Genomic DNA, 20,445 nt, shown 5'->3' on the forward strand with positions numbered 1-20,445 from the left:
GACTCTCCTCATTATTAGTTAAAGGTAGAATTTCCACCCCAATGTGCGTTTTAAAGTAATGCATGGGGAGGGGCTCTACGCTGGGTTTGCCAGCACAGATAGTCTACGGTGTTTTGAGTGTGGACATTTGGGGCATAAGAGCTTTACGTGCCCACATAAAGACCGTAGACAAGGTGAGAGTACAAGCGACAGTGGGGGAAATTGAGGTCAAGGTGCAGGGAGCCATGAGACGCAGGCAGAAGAACCTGGGCCTAGTCATGCTATGGATGGTGGTTTAGCTGAGGCTGGGTCTAGTCATGCTATGGATGGCGGATGTAGCTGAGGCTGGGTCTAGTCACATCATGGAACTTATGCTTATTGTGGTATAGCGTCCTATTAGCAGAATTCAATATAATTCCAATGCAAGAACCCAAATGAAGCCCCTGGGTATGCTGCATATCGGTAGCCCATATCGGAAATAGATACATTCTATTATGGTTCTTGGTAGCTTATTGGTTTTCGTGATTGTAAATTGAACTGTACGTATTGGAAACGTGTTTATGATAGGCTGGCATTGCTTAATTGATTACGCGGGTTTAATTTGATCCACAGAAGTGTATTGTGCCATATTACAATGTGTTGCTTGAACTCATGAGCGGCCTGATTTTCCATGTTTGAAGCTGGCCTATAGGCTTATATATTTGGCAAGACAGAAGTCTGCATCTCACTGTAGTAGGCTGTAGGCTATTTTGGTTAATTGGCTCTCCATTCGCCTTTTGTTTTCTGTGTTTGTTTACTGTTACTGTAACTAGCCTAAATATAGATTGTGTCATGCCTTTATCGATCTGATATTTTGTTTACTAGGACTACTACTTGGTACCGCTGTTTTGCTCTGTTGGCATTCATTCGTTTGCATTCGCAGTTGTGTTTGTTTTCTAACTAGGCTACTACTTTTAGCATTTAGTTTGCATGATTTTGGTAAGACAGCTATGTGTACGGCTGCATTCACATAGGCTAATTCACCTATTTCAAATAGCCTATCTAATCGTTACCAAAATGGTGTTGTCACTTAAAGCACTCAATGATCCCGGGGTCTTGGCATTTAAATGTTAGGTTTCATGTGTTTTAGCCTTATATAAGCAGAATTCAATATATTTCCAATGCAAGAACCCCAAAAAATGTTGCCCCCTTGCCAGTTTCAACTGCCCCCTTAGTCACTTTATATTGGTGCCAGGTCTGCAGGAACACACACACAGCTAACAGGTGTCTGTTTGACTGCCATTGCCAAGCTGAGAACTTTCTGGACCCCTATTTACTCCCCCCACTCTCCATTCTACCATTCCTGTCAAGCGCGTTGCCATACCTCCAAAATCACATCATTGTCATGCCTCCCTTGGATGTCTGGAGAATTGTGTATTGCAAAAACAGTTTGAATGGTCTGCTGGCTCCCAGTGGCAAGATTTTGATTCGATGTGACATTTCAAGAGTAGAAGGGGTGCTATGTGTTATGCGCGTCACTGTTTTCTGTCAGGGTAGTTGTTGCATATGCTAGCTTCAAGTGCTAGTTTTCAAGTCATCAAGTGTGGGCGACAGTCTGCAATTTATATTTATTGAAATTGAAAGTGGATTACGCTGGCAAAGTCAAACGTCACAACACGTTCTAAACTGCTCTGGTGACAATTTGTCCACATGGCTGCTGGCTGCCACCAAAAATATTGTGAAGATTGCCCATTATTTTGTTTTTTGTAAGGACCCAAAAAACTGAGGCAGTTGGAAAAACCTATTCAAGTAAGTAAATAAAATTTTATAAAATATGTAAGAAACTCAAAGTGAGAGAGCGGTGTGGAGCCTTCCTTTCTTTCCTTCCTCGAACAAATCGGCAGAACCATCTTGGTTTCAGAGACAGTCTTGATTTTTGCGACAAAACCGCCTCTTACAGCGGCCGCTGAGAAACCAGGGGAGACTGAAGAACTAACACTAATTGCCAATTTCCTAGCAGAGATGGAGAGCACACCTTCCTGTACAACTTGTTGAGTGGTGAAACCACTCCCCCTCCAATACAGCCACTGAATACCAAAACAAGTCACAAATTGCCATGCCCCTGGATCCTGGTTGATATGTCAAATTATGAGCAGTCTGCAGTTAAAGTAGATGGCCTTAGCTAGCAAAAAGACAGTACTAGACCACAACAAAAATACAAAAAATATATCAGGAGGTGCCAGAGCCGCCCGCCAGTCAGGAGCTGCCAGAGCCGCCCGCTGGTCAGGAGCAGCCAGAGCCGCCCGCCAGTCAGGAACTGCCAGAGCCGCCCGCCAGTCAGGAGCTGCCTGAGCCGCCCGCCAGTCAGGAGCTGCCTGAGCTGCCCCTCAGTCATGAGCTGCCCTTCAGTCATGAGCTGCCCTTCAGTCCGGAGCTGCCCTTCAGTCCGGAGCTGCCCTTCAGTCCGGAGCTGCCCTTCAGTCATGAGCTTCCCTCAGTCCTGAGCTGCCCTTCAGTCCGGAGCTGCCCTTCAGTCCGGAGCTGCCCTTCAGTCATGAGCTACCCCTCAGTCATGAGCTACCCCTCAGTCATGAGCTACCCCTCAGTCATGAGCTACCCCTCAGTCATGATGGGGGGGGGGGGGGGGGGGGGGGGTAATGTCACGTTCTGACCTTTATTTCCTTTGTTGTGTCTTTATTTAGTATGGTCAGGGCGTGAGTTGGGGTGGGCAGTCTAGTTTTGTATTTCTATGTTTTTCCTATTTCTGTGTTTGGCCTGATATGGTTCTCAATCAGAGGCAGGTGTTTTGTGTTGTCTCTGATTGGGAACCATATTTAGGTAGCCTGTTTTGTGTTGGGTTTTGTGGGTGGTTGTCTTCAGTCTTTGTGTCTGCACCAGATAGAACTGTAGTGTTCAGTTTTTTATTATCATTAAATTAAGATGAACACTAATCACGCTGCGCTTTGGTCCTCTCCTTCTTCCACCGACGAAAGCCCTTACAAATATCCTACTTGTTACTACTCAATGATCTATTGTTGTTTAGACCAGTGTTTCCCCACCCTGGTCCTCCAGTACCCCCAACAGTACACATTTTTATTGTAACCCTGAGTCAGGTGTGTTTGTCCAGAGCTACAATTAAAATGTGTACTGTTGGGGTACTGGAGGACCAGGGTTAGGAAACACTGTTTTAGACTAAGATGTCTAATCTTTACACACAAGATAGCTCATTTGTACATTTTGAAGTGATTCATTGTTCATTCTTTAAAGTTAAGTGTTTAATGAACTACTGTCAATGTTTATTAATCATAAACTCAGCAAAAAAAAAGAAACTGTCTTTCAAAGATAATTAGTATAAATCCAAATAATATTCACAGATCTTCATTGTAAAGGGTTTAAACATTGTTTCCCATGCTTGTTCAATGAACCATAAACAATTAATGAACATGCACCTGTGGAACGGTCGTTAAGACACTAACAGCTTACATTTACATTTTTTACATTTAAGTCATTTAGCAGACGCTCTTATCCAGAGCGACTTACAAATTGGTGCATTCACCTTATGACATCCAGTGGAACAGCCACTTTACAATAGTGCATCTAAATCTTTTAAGGGGGGGGGTGTCTGAAGGATTGCTTTATCCTATCCTAGGTATTCCTTAAAGAGGTGGGGTTTCAGGTGTCTCCGGAAGGTGGTGATTGACTCCGCTGTCCTGGCGTCGTGAGGGAGTTTGTTCCACCACTGGGGTGCCAGAGCAGCGAACAGTTTTGACTGGGCTGAGCGGGAACTGTACTTCCTCAATGGTAGGGAGGCGAGCAGGCCAGAGGTGGATGAACGCAGTGCCCTTGTTTGGGTGTAGGGCCTGATCAGAGCCTGAAGGTACTGAGGTGCCGTTCCCCTCACAGCTCCGTAGGCAAGCACCATGGTCTTGTAGCGGATGCGAGCTTCAACTGGAAGCCAGTGGAGAGAGCGGAGGAGCGGGGTGACGTGAGAGAACTTGGGAAGGTTTAACACCAGACGGGCTGCGGCGTTCTGGATGAGTTGTAGGGGTTTAATGGCACAGGCAGGGAGCCCAGCCAACAGCGAGTCGCAGTAATCCAGACGGGAGATGACAAGTGCCTGGATTAGGACCTGCGCCGCTTCCTGTGTGAGGCAGGGTCGTACTCTGCGGATGTTGTAGAGCATGAACCTACAGGAACGGGCCACCGCCTTGATGTTAGTTGAGAACGACAGGGTGTTGTCCAGGATCACGCCAAGGTTCTTAGCGCTCTGGGAGGAGGACACAATGGAGTTGTCAACCGTGATGGCGAGATCATGGAACGGGCAGTCCTTCCCCGGGAGGAAGAGCAGCTCCGTCTTGCCGAGGTTCAGCTTGAGGTGGTGATCCGTCATCCACACTGATATGTCTGCCAGACATGCAGAGATGCGATTCGCCACCTGGTCATCAGAAGGGGGAAAGGAGAAGATTAATTGTGTGTCGTCTGCATAGCAATGATAGGAGAGACCATGTGAGGTTATGACAGAGCCAAGTGACTTGGTGTATAGCGAGAATAGGAGAGGGCCTAGAACAGAGCCCTGGGGGACACCAGTGGTGAGAGCGCGTGGTGAGGAGACAGATTCTCGTCACGCCACCTGGTAGGAGCGACCTGTCAGGTAGGACGCAATCCAAGCGTGGGACGCGCCGGAGATGCCCAACTCGGAGAGGGTGGAGAGGAGGATCTGATGGTTCACAGTATCGAAGGCAGCCGATAGGTCTAGAAGGATGAGAACAGAGGAGAGAGAGTTAGCTTTAGCAGTGCGGAGCGCCTCCGTGATACAGAGAAGAGCAGTCTCAGTTGAATGACTAGTCTTGAAACCTGACTGATTTGGATCAAGAAGGTCATTCTGAGAGAGATAGCAGGAGAGCTGGCCAAGGACGGCACGTTCAAGAGTTTTGGAGAGAAAAGAAAGAAGGGATACTGGTCTGTAGTTGTTGACATCGGAGGGATCGAGTGTAGGTTTTTTCAGAAGGGGTGCAACTCTCGCTCTCTTGAAGACGGAAGGGACATAGCCAGCGGTCAAGAAAGAGTTGATGAGCGAGGTGAGGTAAGGGAGAAGGTCTCCGGAAATGGTCTGGAGAAGAGAGGAGGGGATAGGGTCAAGCGGGCAGGTTGTTGGGCGGCCGGCCGGCCGTCACAAGACGCGAGATTTCATCTGGAGAGAGAGGGGAGAAAGAGGTCAGAGCACAGGGTAGGGCAGTGTGAGCAGAACCAGCGGTGTCGTTTGACTTAGCAAACGAGGATCGGATGTCGTCGACCTTCTTTTCGAAATGGTTGACGAAGTCGTCTGCAGAGAGGGAGGAGGGGGGGAGGGGGAGGAGGATTCAGGAGGGAGGAGAAGGTGGCAAAGAGCTTCCTAGGGTTAGAGGCAGATGCTTGGAATTTAGAGTGGTAGAAAGTGGCTTTAGCAGCAGAGACAGAAGAGGAAAATGTAGAGAGGAGGGAGTGAAAGGATGCCAGGTCCGCAGGGAGGCGAGTTTTCCTCCATTTCCGCTCGGCTGCCCGGAGCCCTGTTCTGTGAGCTCGCAATGAGTCGTCGAGCCACGGAGCGGGAGGGGAGGACCGAGCCGGCCTGGAGGATAGGGGACATAGAGAGTCAAAGGATGCAGAAAGGGAGGAGAGGAGGGTTGAGGAGGCAGAATCAGGAGATAGGTTGGAGAAGGTTTGAGCAGAGGGAAGAGATGATAGGATGGAAGAGGAGAGAGTAGCGGGGGAGAGAGAGCGAAGGTTGGGACGGCGCGATACCATCCGAGTAGGGGCAGTGTGGGAAGTGTTGGATGAGAGCGAGAGGGAAAAGGATACAAGGTAGTGGTCGGAGACTTGGAGGGGAGTTGCAATGAGGTTAGTGGAAGAACAGCATCTAGTAAAGATGAGGTCAAGCGTATTGCCTGCCTTGTGAGTAGGGGGGGAAGGTGAGAGGGTGAGGTCAAAAGAGGAGAGGAGTGGAAAGAAGGAGGCAGAGAGGAATGAGTCAAAGGTAGACGTTGGGAGGTTAAAGTCACCCAGAACTGTGAGAAGTGAGCCGTCTTCAGGAAAGGAGCTTATCAAGGCATCAAGCTCATTGATGAACTCTCCGAGGGAACCTGGAGGGCGATAAATGATAAGGATGTTAAGCTTGAAAGGGCTGGTAACTGTGACAGCATGGAATTCAAAGGAGGCGATAGACAGATGGGTAAGGGGAGAAAGAGAGAATGACCACTTGGGAGAGATGAGGATCCCGGTGCCACCACCCCGCTGACCAGATTCTCTCGGGGTGTGCGAGAACACGTGGGCAGACGAAGAGAGAGCAGTAGGAGTAGCAGTGTTATCTGTGGTGAGCCATGTTTCCGTCAGTGCCAAGAAGTCGAGGGACTGGAGGGAAGCATAGGCTGAGATGAACTCTGCCTTGTTGGCCGCAGATTGGCAGTTCCAGAGGCTACCGGAGACCTGGAACTCCACGTGGGTCGTGCGGGCTGGGACCACCAGGTTAGGGTGGCCGCGGCCACGCGGTGTGAAGCGTTTGTATGGTCTGTGCAGAGAGGAGAGAACAGGGATAGACAGACACATAGTTGACAGGCTAAAGAAGAGGCTACGCTAATGCAAAGGAGATTGGAATGACAAGTGGACTACACGTCTCGAATGTTCAGAAAGTTAAGCTTACGTTGGAAAAATCTTATTGACTAAAATGATTAAAATGATACAGTACTGCTGAAGTAGGCTGGCTAGCAGTGGCTGCGTTGTTGACTTTGTTTGAAGTGTAGCTGGCCAGGTAGCCTCGATAGCTGGCTAGGTAACCTCGGTAACTGGCCAGATAATTAGTCTAACTAAACAATTGTCCTAGATACAAGGACAGCAAAGACAACTACTAGCTTACAGACGGTAGGCAATTAAGGTCACAGTTATGAAAACCCAGGACACTAAAGAGGCCTTTCTACTGACTCTGAAAAACACCAAAAGAAAGATGCCCAGGATCCCTGCTCATCTGCGTGAACGTGCCTTAGGCATGCAATGTCCGTACTGTGAGACGCCTAAGACAGCGCTACAGGGAGACAGGACGGACAGCTGATCATCCTCGCAGTGGCAGACCACGTGTAACACCTCTACAGGATCGTTACATCCCAACATCACACCTGTGGGACAGGTACAGGATGGCAACAACAACTGCCCGAGTTACACCAGGAACGCACAATCCCTCCATCAGTGCTCAGACTGTCCGCAATAGGGCCTCCCGGGTGGCGCAGTGGTCTAGGGCACTGCATCGCAGTGCTAGCTGCGCCACCAGAGTCTCTGGGTTCGCGCCCAGGCTCTGTTGCAGCCGGCCGCGACCGGGAGGTCCGTGGGGCGACGCACAATTGGGCTAGCGCCGTCCGGGTTAGGGAGGGTTTGGCCGGTAGGGATATCCTTGTCTCATCGCGCTCCAGCGACTCCTGTGGCGGGCTGGGCGCAGTGCGCGCTAACCAAGGGGGCCAGGTGCACGGTGTTTCCTCCGACACATTGGTGCGGCTGGCTTCCGGGTTGGAGGCGCGCTGTGTTAAAGAAGCAGTGCGGCTTGGTTGGGTTGTGCTTCGGCGGATGCATGGCTTTCGACCTTCGTCTCTCCCGAGCCCGTACGGGAGTTGTAGCGATGAGACAAGATAGTAATTACTAGCGATTGGATACCACAAAAATTGGGGAGAAAAGGGGAGAAAATAAAAATTAAAAAAATTAAAAAGACTGTCCGCAATAAGCTGAAAGAGGTTGGACTGAGGACTTGTAGACCTGTTGTAAGGCAAGTCCTCACCGGCAACAACGTCGCCTATGGGAACAAACCCACCATCGCTGGACCAGACAGGAATGGCAAAAAGTGCTCTACTCTGATGAGTTGCGGTTTTGTTTCACCAGGGGTGATGGTCGGATTCGCGTTTATCGTCGAAGGAATGAGAATTACACCGAGGCCTGTACTCTGGAGCGGGATCGATTTGGAGGTTGAGGGTTCGTCATGGTCTGGGGCGGTGTGTCACAGCATCATCGGACTGAACTTGTTGTCATGGCAGGCAATCTCAACGCTGTGCGTTACAGGGAAGACATCCTCCTCCCTCATGTGGTTCCCTTCCTGCAGGCTCATCCTGACATGACCCTCCAGCATGACAATGCCACCAGCCACACTGCTCGTTCTTTGCGGGATTTCCTGCAAGACAGGAATATCAGTGTTCTGCCATGGCCAGCGAAGAGCCTGGATCTCAATCCCATTGAGCACATCTGGGACCTGTTGGATCGGAGGGTGAGGGCTTGTGCCATTCCCCACAGAACTGTCTGGGAACTTGCAGGTGCCTTGGTGGAAGAGTGGGGTAACATCTCACAGCAAGAACTGGCAAATCTGGTGCAGTCCATGAGGAGGAGATGCACTGCAATACTTAATGCAGCTGGTGGCCACACCAGATACTGACTGTTACTTTTGATTTTGACCTCCCCCCCCCTTTGTTCAGGGACACATTATTCCATTTCTGTTAGTCACATGTCTGTGGAACTTGTTCAGTTTATGTCTCAGTTGTTGAATCTTGTTATGTTCATACAAATATTTACACATGCTAAGTTTGCTGAAAATAAACGCAGTTGACAGTGAGAGGACGTTTCTTTTTTTGCTGAGTTTATTTCACAATCCTGCAATAAAGAGGGGAAGGGGTTCTGTCTGTAATGTGTCTGGGTCTTTGTTTTGTATTCTCTAACACAGGGGTGTCAAACTCATTCCACGGAGGGCCTAGTGTCTGCAGGTTTTTGTTTTTTCCTTTCAATAAAGCCCTAGACAACCAGGTGTGGGGAGTTCGTAACTAATTAGTGATGTTAATTCATCAATCAAGTATAAGGGAGGAGCGAAAACCCGCAGACACTCGGCCCCCCGTGGAATGAGTTTGACACCTGTGCTCTAACATTTTATTTTTTTTGACAGTAGTTGTAAGACCTCCAATCAGTTTTATTTTATTGTCACTCTCTCTCAGTATATCAGCTATGTGAATCCACTTTGCAGCTTATCATATGACAAGCATAACCAATGCAGCCATAGGCCTACAGTATGATGGCATTACTGGACTTATGGGCATCTGTCATGCCTTTTAAGTGCTGACATAAAAAATTGTTTAGTGCAAATCCAACCCTTGTAATTTAGGTACAGTATGAAAATAAAGAGATGGCAATTACGCTACTGGAGATGATTATTACAGATAACATTTTATGAGGTTATTTTTATTTTATTTTATTCATTTTGGCAATGTTGCTTGCAAAATTGTTTGCCGTTGTTCCCATAGATAGACAGTACATGGTTAGTCTATGTATCCCAGTCGCTGTGATAGGGACTGGGCTAACACAGCTAACCTTTTAGGTCAATAATATGCTGTTTTTATTAAAATGTTATTGGCTTTATGATCGTGAGAGAAATGTAACTAGATGGTATGTAGCTAGTTAGTTAGTCATTGGTAGCTTACAAGGTTAGCTGACTTTTCTGAAAACAAACATTGCTACTTCTTGTCCCTCATGCTAGCCTTTACAGCCAAATATCACTTCAGAAACGTCAAAATTGTAAATATTGATATGGCCAGCATTGTAGACCATTCCTCCCCTATTGCTGCAGCTTTAAATCATCTCAAAATAACAAAGAAATGCTGTGAAAATCAGCGTGCTACAAAAGTTCTACAATGTTTTGTCACCAGTGCTTGCTTTGTTGACATTTTTAGTCCTCAAGCACTACGGAACTAATCTGGTGAGCATCTTAGGAGCTCCACCCAAGGAATTTGATTGTTTTGACGTGTTGCGAGGCTTCACTGATTTACACCGGGTTTCGAGTTCCTACCCTTCTTTAGCTGATTTCTGCCATGGTCTGCGATGAGGCTATTAGACCTAATCTATTATATCTAATATATACAGACGCACAGGGCCACACTCATACAGTATCATAACTTACAGTGTCTTAATGCTCTTAATGCTAGTAAAACACAACCACATTACAGTTCAGGGTGTCATAACAACCCAAGATATTGCTTAGTAAATATAAACTCACTCACAAACATCATTGTCTCAACAGTCAATACATACAAACACACAACAACCCAATGAGTGACACTATTCTGTATCCTTGTTGAACACAGAGCTGGTTCAGTTTTTTCAAAGTGACCTTTTACCAAAGGGATATACTTAACCCTGTGTCTTTTCCAGCATCCCACGGAAGACGTCAGTCCCCCTCAGACACCTGCTCCTGGGCCTGCTACAAAGGAACCAGAAGGAACACATGGACTTTGCTTAGCCTTACTTACTCTCTCACTCAGTTATATTTACACTGCTATCTGAAGTCGGACATTACCTATTTTTCACTGGAATGGAAATGAAGTCAGTGCACTCATTGTCAAAGTCTTATTTCCATTTATTTGTGATCATCTACCCACACAGATGAGTTTTTTCAACTTTATCCACAAAGAAATGTGAGTATACCTATAGGCCATACAGGCAAATTAATCGTTGGATTAGAGCTGCGTTTTAGGCAGGTGTGAATTATGAATGAGTTATAATGTGCACCTCAAGTTATCTAGTACTTAAACAGAGTACCAACACCATTTCATGACCCCCAGTATGTAGTTGGGATTAGCACCACACTGACTGTGTCCTTCATCATTCCAGCCTCTCTGGTGCCCATGCCTTCCTACACCAGCTCTGGGTCTGCCAGCTCCTCTCGCAGCTCCTCCACCTTCCACCTGGCCTGCTCCCCTCAAGTGAGTCCCCCCTCCTCTCTGGGGAATGATAACGATGATGAAAAGGATTTATATAGCACTTTTCCAAGTGTTCAGCCCAATGCTTTACAATATGAAGGGGAAATGATCCGCCACCAAAACCAGTCACTTAGGGTCTAATATTAGATATTTTCCACTCTTTTCCACTTCAGCATTCTGATGCAGAGCTGCAGAGACTCCAGGCCAAGGCTCAGCCCTCCCCTTCCGGGGACACAGCCCTCCACAACTGCAGGAACACATCCTGCGAGACGGACAACTTTGTCATTATGCCTGACCAATTCCCCAGTAAACACCCTATCTCACCCTATCTCTCATTAGATGACTTACATTACCAGCACTGTGTTCTTGATATGAGTTTGATAGTAATAGTTATGGCCGAGAAGCCGCACACAAGCCTAGGATCACCATACACAATGCCAAGTGTCGGCTGGAGTGGTATAAAGCTTACCACCATTGGACTCTGGAGCAGTGGAAGCGTGTTCTCTGGAGTGATGAATCACTCTTCACCAACTGGCAGACCGACGGACGAATCTGGGTTTGGTGGATGCCAGGAGAACGCTACCTGCCCCAATGCATAGTGCCAACTGTAAAGTTTGGTGGAGGAGGAATAATGGTCTGTAGCTGTTTTTCATTGTTCGGGTTAGGCCTCTTAGTTCCAGTGAAGGGAAGTCTTAATGCTACAGCGTACATTGACATTGTAGACAATTCTGTGCTTCCAGCTTTGTGGCAACAGTTTGGGAAGGCCCTTTCCTGTTTCAGCATGACAATGCCCCCATGCAAAAAGCGAGATCCATACAGAAATGGTCTGTCGAGATCGGTGTGGAAGAACTTGACCTGCCTGCACAGGGCCCTGACCTCAACCCCATCGAACACCTTTGGGATGAATTGGAATGCCCGACCTCACTAATGCTCTTGTGGCTGAATGGAAGCAAATCCCCGCATCAATGTTCCAACTAGAGGTCGGCTGATTATGATTTTTCAACGCCGATACCGATACCGATTATTGGAGGACCAAAAAAAGTCGATGCCGATTACATTGGCCAATTTTTTTATTTTTTATTTTTTTGTAGTAATGACAATTACAACAATACTGAATTAACACTTTTATTTTAACTTAATATAATACATCAATAAAATCAATTTAGCCTCAAATAAATAATGAAACATGTTCAATTTGGTTTAAATAATGCAAAAACAAAGTGTTGGAGAAGAAAGTAAAAGTGCAATATGTGCCATGTAAAAAAGCTAACGTTTAAGTTCCTTGCTCAGAACATGAGAACATCTGAAAGCTGGTGGTTTCTTTTAACTTGAATCTTCAATACTCCCAGGTAAGAAGTTTTAGGTTGTAGTTATGATAGAACTATTTCTCTCTATACCATTTGTATTTCATATACCTTTGACTATTGGATGTTCTTATAGGCACTTTAGTATTGCCAGTGTAACAGTATAGCTTCCGTCCCCCTCCTCGCCCCTACCTGGGCTCGAACCAGGAACACATCGACAACAGCCACCCTTGAAGCATCGTTACCCATCGCTCCACAAAAGCCGCGGCCCTTGCAGAGCAAGGGGAACAACTATTTCAAGTCTCAGAGCGAGTGACGTCACCGATTGAAACGCTATTAGCGCGCACCCCGCTAACTAGCTAGCCATTTCACATCGGTTACACCAGCCTGATCTCGGGAGTTGATTGGCTTGAAGTCATAAACAGCTCAATGCTTGAAGCACAGGGAAGAGCTGCTGGCAAATGCACGAAAGTGCTGTTTGAATGAATGCTTACGAGCCTGCTGCTGCCTACCACCGCTCAGTCAGACTGCTCTATCAAATATCAAATCATAGACTTAACTGTAACATAATAACACACAGAAATACAAGCCTTATGTCATTAATATGGTCGAATCCGGAAACTATAATTTCGAAAACCAAACGTTTATTCTTTCTGTGAAATACGAAACCCTTACGTATTTTATCTAACGGGTGGCATCCATAAGTCTAAATATTCCTGTTACATTGCACAGCCTTCAATGTTATGTCATAATTACGTAAAATTCTGGCAAATTAGTTCGCAACGAGCCAGGAGGCCCAAACTGTTGCATATACCCTGACTCTGCATGCAATGAAAGCAAGAGAAGTGACACAATTTCCCTAGTTTATTAATATTGCCTGCTAACCTGGATTTCTTTTAACTAAATATGCAGGTTTAAAAAAATATACCTCTGTCTATTGATTTTAAGAAAGGCATTTATGTTTATGGTTAGGTACATTCGTGCAACGATTGTGCTTTTTTCACAAATGTGCTTTTGTTAAATCATCCCACGTTTGGCGAAGTTGGTCTTCACACAGTTCGCAACGACCCAGGCGGCCCAAACTGCTGCATATAGCCTGACTCTCTTGCACAGAACGCAAGAGAAGTAACACAATTTCCCTAGTTAAAAGAAATTCATGTTAGCAGGCAATATGAACTAAATATGCAGGTTTAAAAATATATACTTGTCTATTGATTTTAAGAAAGGCATTGATGTTTATGGTTAGGTACACATTGGTGCAACGACAGTGCTTTTTTCGCGAATGCACTTGTTAAATAACCATTTGGCGAAGTAGGCGCTGATTCAATGATAAATTAATAGGCACACCATCGATTCTATGCAACGCAGGACAAGCTAGATAAACTAGTAATATCATCAACCATGTGTAGTTAACTAGTGATTATGTTAAGATTGATTGTTTTTTATAAGATACGTTTAATGCTAGCTAGCATCTTACCTTGCCTCCTTGCCGCACTCCCATAACAGGTAGTCAGCCTGCCACACAGTCTCCTCGTGGAGTGCAATGTAATCGGCCATGATCGGTGTCCAAAAATGCAGATTACCGATTGTTATGAAAACTTGAAATCGTCCCTAATTAATCGTCCATTCCGATTAATCGGTCGACCTCTAGTTCCAGCATCTAGTGGAATGCCTTCCCAGAAGAGTGGAGACTGTTTTAGCAGTAAAGGGGGGACCGACTCCATATTAATGCCCATGATTTTGGAATTAGATTTTGACAAGCAGGTGTCAACATACTTTTGGGCATGTACTGTATGACTCTGTTGTATTTAATACAAGGAAATGTATAGTCCTACTGTAGAAACCTGTACAATGGAGATAGTTATGAGAAGCCCTTATGATATCAGGTAGACAGATGGAGGGTAAGATTCACTGACTCTGTCCTGTTCCTTTGTCTTGATGATACAGGAGCTCTTTGCTGGCTCCTGGGGGTCTTGGGATTCCAGGCAGGACACTACCCTCCTCTCCACCCCTCTGCCCCCTTAATCCTTTTAGGTAAGAGCAGGGCTGTCTGAGGGGGAGTAAACCTGGGCTATTAGAAGTTTCACAGCATTTGTCCAGCTCACCCTCCTTTAATCTGACCAGCCTTTAGTATAGAACACCCACTCTGTGTTACTGAGGGGTATCAAATGACAACATCCTCTCATGATTGTCATACTACAAACATCATGGGAAAAAGGAAGAGGGACCAGTCCTGATCTAAAATAAATAACAATTTATGACGCAACAAGTTGTGTTCTTAAAGACATTTGCTGTGCTTGTTTCCCCCTCAAACCCTAACAGAATCACTGAGGTGTACCCTTTCCTCTCTGTCTGTGCAGCAGGCCTGCATAGTTCAGTGGGAGTAACTACAGCCAGTCTGTGCCCATTCCTGTCCCAACACAGATCCACAACTACCAGCACATGGAGCAGAAAATACACCCTGCTGGCCTGCATGGCTCAATCAGGTACATCTCTCTCCATCACTTCTCTGTGTCTTTTCTCTGTCCATCTACATTTCTCTCCCTCTCTCTCTGTCTCTTTCTTTTTCTCTCCCTTAGTGGGTCACTTCTACTGTGGGGGTGTATGTATTCTGGACATTGATGTTGTTCATCTGTTTCAGGGCCAGCCTGTGCTGTGTTGATAGTAGTAGTAGGGGTTCCCCAGGGAGTAGGAAGACTAGAGCTTCCCCTCCTCTCCAATCAGGCACAGGGGGGGCAGCGCTCAGCCATCGCAGGCTGTCAGCTGAAGGGGCCCTACCAGCCCTCTCCACAAGGTACAGTAGGAATCCCCTCAGACCTCCATTACTGCATTATTACAATACTGACATTGCAACATTCTTTTGCCTCGCACCATAACATGTTCTTATTTACTTATCTTCTCCCAGTGGGCACTATCCTAGAGCAGACTGGTCCTTTCAGCATCCATACAGGACAACAGAGCCCACAGGTCAGCCGTAAAACAATGTCACATTTAGTGGTCTCTTCTGCCAGCTCATGAAGTAGTGACTCTGTAATACAGAATTATCATGTTATCTTTCTGGTTCCTACTTAGGCCACCCCTCCACATGAATTCCCCCAGCCCACCAGCTTTGAGGACTTATCCACCATGCCCACACACATACAGACAGTATCAGACCTGAGCCACATCAGCAGGGCCACAGGGAAGAGGAAGGGCCCCTTCAAAAGGTGGGAACCAGCTCTACAGATATTGGTCATCTGATATCCCTAAATGTTATAGTAGGCTCTATCTATGACTGATGTAACAATTGAATGTGTCCGCTGAGCTCCTCTGAGGGAGGGTGTAAGTGTGTGTGTCCTATCTCCAGGTCTTTGCGTACAGGCCGTCTGTCTGACATGCTGCTGAAGGCTGCTTTTGGAGTTAATCTGCTTGATGGAGGAAGTAACGCTGAGAGGCCCATGGACACCACAGGTACCAGGGCGCTATGAGCAAGCCAAGAGGATTGGATTTTGAGCTTTGGAAAAATGTATTGTTTGTTTCTAATTGTTTATATGGCTGCAATCCCGGTAACCGGATCGATATGACAACAGTCAGTGAAAGTGCAGGGCGCCAAATTCAAACAACAGAAATCTCATAATTAAAATTCCTCAAACATACATGTATTTTATACCATTTTAAAGGTAATCTTGTTGTTAATCCCAGCAAAGTGTCCGATTTCAAATAGGCTTTTCAGCGAAAGCACCACAAACGATTATGTTAGGTCACCACCAACTCACAGAAAAATTCTGCCATTTTTCCAGCCAAAGAGAGGAGTCACAAAAAGCACAGATAGAGATCAAATTAAACACCAACCTTTGATGATCTTCATCAGATGACAGTCATAGGACTTCATGTTCATATTTATATCCAAAAACCTCCGTTTACATTGGCGCCATGTTCAGAAATGCCTCCAAAATATTCGGAGAAATTGAGAGCCACGTCAAATAACAGAAATACTCATCATAAACTTTGATGAAAGATACATGTTTTACATAGAATTAAAGATACACTTGTTCTTAATGCAACCGCTGTGTCAGATTTCAAAAAGTTTTACGGCAAAACACAATATTCAATAATCTGAGAACAGCGTTCATCCACAAAAGCAAGCCATCCAGTTACCCGCCAAATTGTGCAGTCAACAAAACTCATAAAAAGCATTATAAATCTTCACTTACCTTTGCTGATCTTTGTCGGAATGCACTCCCAGGACTCCCACTTCCACAAGAAATGTTCGGCTTTTTTCGGTAATGTCCATCATTTATGTCCAAATAGCTACTTTTGTAGCGTGTTTGGTAAACAAATCCAACGCCAGGGAAGCGCGTTCACTAAAACCAGACGAAATGTCCAAAAGTTCCATAACAGTCAGTAGAAACGTGACAAACAATGTATTGAATCAATCTTTAGAATGTTTTTAACAACAACATTCCAACCGGAGAATTACATTGACTTCAGATGAGCGATGGAACAGAGCTCCCTCTCATGTGAACGCGCATGGTCAAAGAATGGTCAGGTCATGGCAGACCTGACTACTTCCCCTCTCATTCGGCACCCCTTCATAGTAGAGGCATCAGACAAGTATTACAGACTGTTGACATCTAGTGGAAGCCGTAGGAAGTGCAAACTCATCCATATCTTGCTGTGATTTCAATGGGATCTTGGTTGAAAATCGACCAGCCTCATATTTCCCACTTCCTGTTTGGATTTTTTATCAGGTTTTTGCCTGCCATATGAGTTCTGTTATACTCACAGACATAATTCAAACAGTTTTAGAAACTTCAGAGTGTTTTCTATCCAATACTAATAATATGCATATATTAGCAACTATGACTGAGGAGCAGGCCATTTACTCTGCGCACCTCCTTGCACCTTTCATCCAAGCTACTCAATACTGCCCCTGCAGCCATAAGAAGTTAAGCCTGTTATTGGTCATGGGGTTTGACATTATGTAATTGTGCTACTGCCAACTTTTTTCATGGATTGGTTAAGGTCTTAATATATCTTGACAAGTGTTATCTATAACCTGGTTGACGCTTGACAAGAAAAGTCAATGTTTTGAAAAAGTTCCTGACTGTAAGTCAGTGGGTGTATAACCATACATTTGTATTGGAGATTCGTGATCAACGTCCATGGCCTAGCAGTGAGATCGCCCCGCTATATCAGCCCAGCCTGGTCATTCAGCAGAGGAACCCATAAAGATGTACCTATCTACCAGCACTTAACCAACCCCATGGCAGCTAGCTCAGACAGGGACGTCGCTTTTGATCCACCAGAGCTCCCAGAGGAGATACTGATGGGGGTAAGCACATTAACACTCCTTCATATTATATTAGGTCTTTGTACATCAATGTATTCCTCATTGAGTTATTGGTAATAGATTTTGGACACATACACAGTTCGCACATTGCCAGAAACTAAACTGTTGCCACAATACTATCCTTTCTGCTAACCTTTGTCTCTCCATCACAGCAGTGGCATGCAGATGGCCTGAGGAACCTGCGCTTCACTCTGGCCTTTGTCCACTGTGTCATGGAGATAGCTGTAACGTCTGCTTCCAACTCCCACTCTCAAACATGTAGATCCCCTGAACGCAGCTCACTTTCCAGCCCAGTTTCCAGCTCACACTCTCAAACACATAGATCCCCTGAATGCAGCTCACTCTCCAGATCCCAATCACCTGAATTCTGATCACCTGTTCACACACCTGTATGTCATTTACGCACACTATTTAGTTCAGTTCTTTGCACCCCATCATTGTGAGGTATTGTTTGTTTTGATATACATTTCTATTCGGAGAGCTGTTGTTCTCGGATTAGTCCTCCTGTGTATCATAGTTTTGGCCATCCTCACTAACAATGCCTTTTTGCATGTTCCCTGCCTGTACTTTTGGCTCTCAGATTTCCTGTCATCAACCTATTGCCTGATCTCCCGGACTACGTTACTAGCCTTTTCCCTGCCTGTACTGCTGCATTTGTGGACCCCCTGTGTATGACCTTCTGCCTGCCCCTTGACCCAGCTACCTGCCACCTCCTGTGGTCCTTTACAAATAAACACCTGCTGCGCTCTGCGCTTGAAACCAGCTCTCTGTCTCCCATCGTATTCATCACATTTGGCACGGCATGTAGCCTAGTGGTTAGAGCATTGGGCCAGTAACCGAAAGGTTGCTAGATCGAATCCCCGAGCTGATAAGGTAAAAATCTGTCGTTTTGCCCACTGTTCCTAGGCCGTCATTGTAAAGAAGAATTTTCTCTTAACTGACTTGCCTAGTTAAATAAAGGTAAAATAAATCAAAATGACAATCGCCAGTTCTAAAGACACTGGACTTGAGAGTGAGGCCAGTGAAGACACTCCTGATGTGTCCTTATTGCAGCAAAGCCTGGTGGCTGATCAGATCAGTCTTCTAAGCCAGGAGTGGAGGTGAGGGGATGCATCTCTGTTATTGATTCCCTAATCTTGAAGTTGCTGCTTAAGCCTGTTAACTTATACATCACTTGGAACCTATATTTAAAAATCACAGCGTAATGGTGTATTTTTAGTACTTCAAGCTATTTTTTTGTTTATTAACATTGGTATTTTCGATGTGTGTATCACAGCTATACAGAGCAGTTGGTACTGTACATGAAGGCTGCAGAATTGTTTTAGTCTGCATTACACACTGCTATGGAGCACATCAGAGAAGGCAGTCTCTTTCCCTCATCTACAGTCAAGCAGGGTGAGACATGGGACCACATGTTCCTCTACTAACTGATACGTGAAAAACAAATAGTCCTGTTAATGATCATGTTATATATGCTTTAAAAAGTGTATTGAATGAAAGTAATTTTTCCTTTATGTAGTGGTGTAGAAGCTGAAAGAAATGTATAAGAGCAGTGTGACGTCCTGTCGGTCCCTCAACGCCCGCCTGCAGAGCTTCCTCCTCAACAAGCAGAGACTGATGGACGACCACAACAACATCACTGCAGAGAAACAGTGGTGGAAAAAGTACCCAATTGTCGTACTTGCGTAAAGTATAGATGCCTTAATAGAAAGTTACTCAAGTGAAAGTCAGCCAGTAAAATACTACTTGAGTAAAAGTCTAAAAGTATTTGGTTTTAAATATACTTAAGTATCAAAAGTAAAAGTATAAAACACTTACAATTCCTTTTATTAAGCAAAACATTTGTAATTTTTTTTAAATTTACGGATAGCCAGGGAAACACTCCAACACTCAGCGATTATTTACAAAAGATACGTTTGTGCTTAGTGAGTCCGCCAAGCCAGAGGCAGTAGGGATGACCACGCGTTCTCTTGATAAGTCTGTGAATTTGACTATCAAAATGTAACGAGGACTTTTGGTTGTCAGGGAAAATATATGGAGTTAAAAGTACAATATTTCCTTTAGAAATGTAGTGAAGTAAAAGTAAAAGTTGTCAACAAAAAAAAATAGTAAAGTACAGATAACCAAAAAAATTACTTAGGTAGTACTTTAAAGATTTTTTACTTAATTACTTTACACCACTGTAGTGAAACTAATCTACAGTCACACCGTGACAATGGTAATGCCTCCTCTTTCACTGGACAGTACAATAAGTCCCTGCCTTGTCCTTTATGTGCTCTCAGTCTTTCTATAGTGGTCTTCAGTTTTATATAGTAGAATCATTGGACATAGGGTAGGATATACGATGGATAATAAATATAAGTTTACTGTACTACTTTAACAGCAGTATTTCTGATGGGGTTATAATATTGTAAGAGCAATGTTAATAGCTGAGTGTTTGTGTTTCTGGTGTCCAGGTGCAGTCAGCAGCGTTAGATGAGATGTTCCACCTTGGCCAGGTGCCCATCCAGAAATACCACAAGGCCCTGCTGCTCATGGAGAGTTCCTTACCATCACAGAGCAGGCAGACATCAACAACATAAGTCAATTTAAGTAGCTTATAGATAAACACGCACGCACACACGTGCACACACATTTCTTTGAAGATATTAAGTATTAATGTCTCTTGCTCTGTGTTTCTCCCATTGTGTTGGTCTCAGGCAAACAGTGTACTGAGAGACGCATCCTCTCTGCTCGGCAGACTGCACAGTGTGATTGAGCTTGAGGTTTTTGGACTATAGCTACAATATTAGCTGAAGCTTCTGAGCTTGGTTAGTGGTGTCCCTCTGTCCTCTGTGAAAATGGAGCTCCTCGCTGTTGATACACAAAAGCACTTTGAATGGAACATGCTCAGTGACAAGACCACTGATATAGCTTCTCTCAACCCACAGACTAGCACCAAACATGTTTAGTACCACAAGGGAGAAGAAGAGGATTGTGGGTGGTTCTGTCTGACTCCACTCTGAGAGCATTGTGTGTTGTGGTTGTGTGTCATGCTACAGTATGTTCTGCCAGGCCAGTAGTATGCTACTGTTATCTCCTGGATTTATCAGGCATCACTGGA

At 45.2% G+C, this 20,445-nt stretch overlaps 1 pseudogene; it reads left to right on the plus strand.

Annotated features, from left to right (window-relative positions):
- Positions 1-62: 62 nt before the first annotated feature.
- Positions 63-20,100, plus strand: LOC129852828 (serine/threonine-protein kinase ULK1-like; annotated as a pseudogene).
- Positions 20,101-20,445: the final 345 nt, after the last annotated feature.

The sequence above is a fragment of the Salvelinus fontinalis genome, chromosome 4 (genome assembly GCF_029448725.1).
Source record: "Salvelinus fontinalis isolate EN_2023a chromosome 4, ASM2944872v1, whole genome shotgun sequence".
Lineage (NCBI taxonomy): Eukaryota > Metazoa > Chordata > Actinopteri > Salmoniformes > Salmonidae > Salvelinus > Salvelinus fontinalis.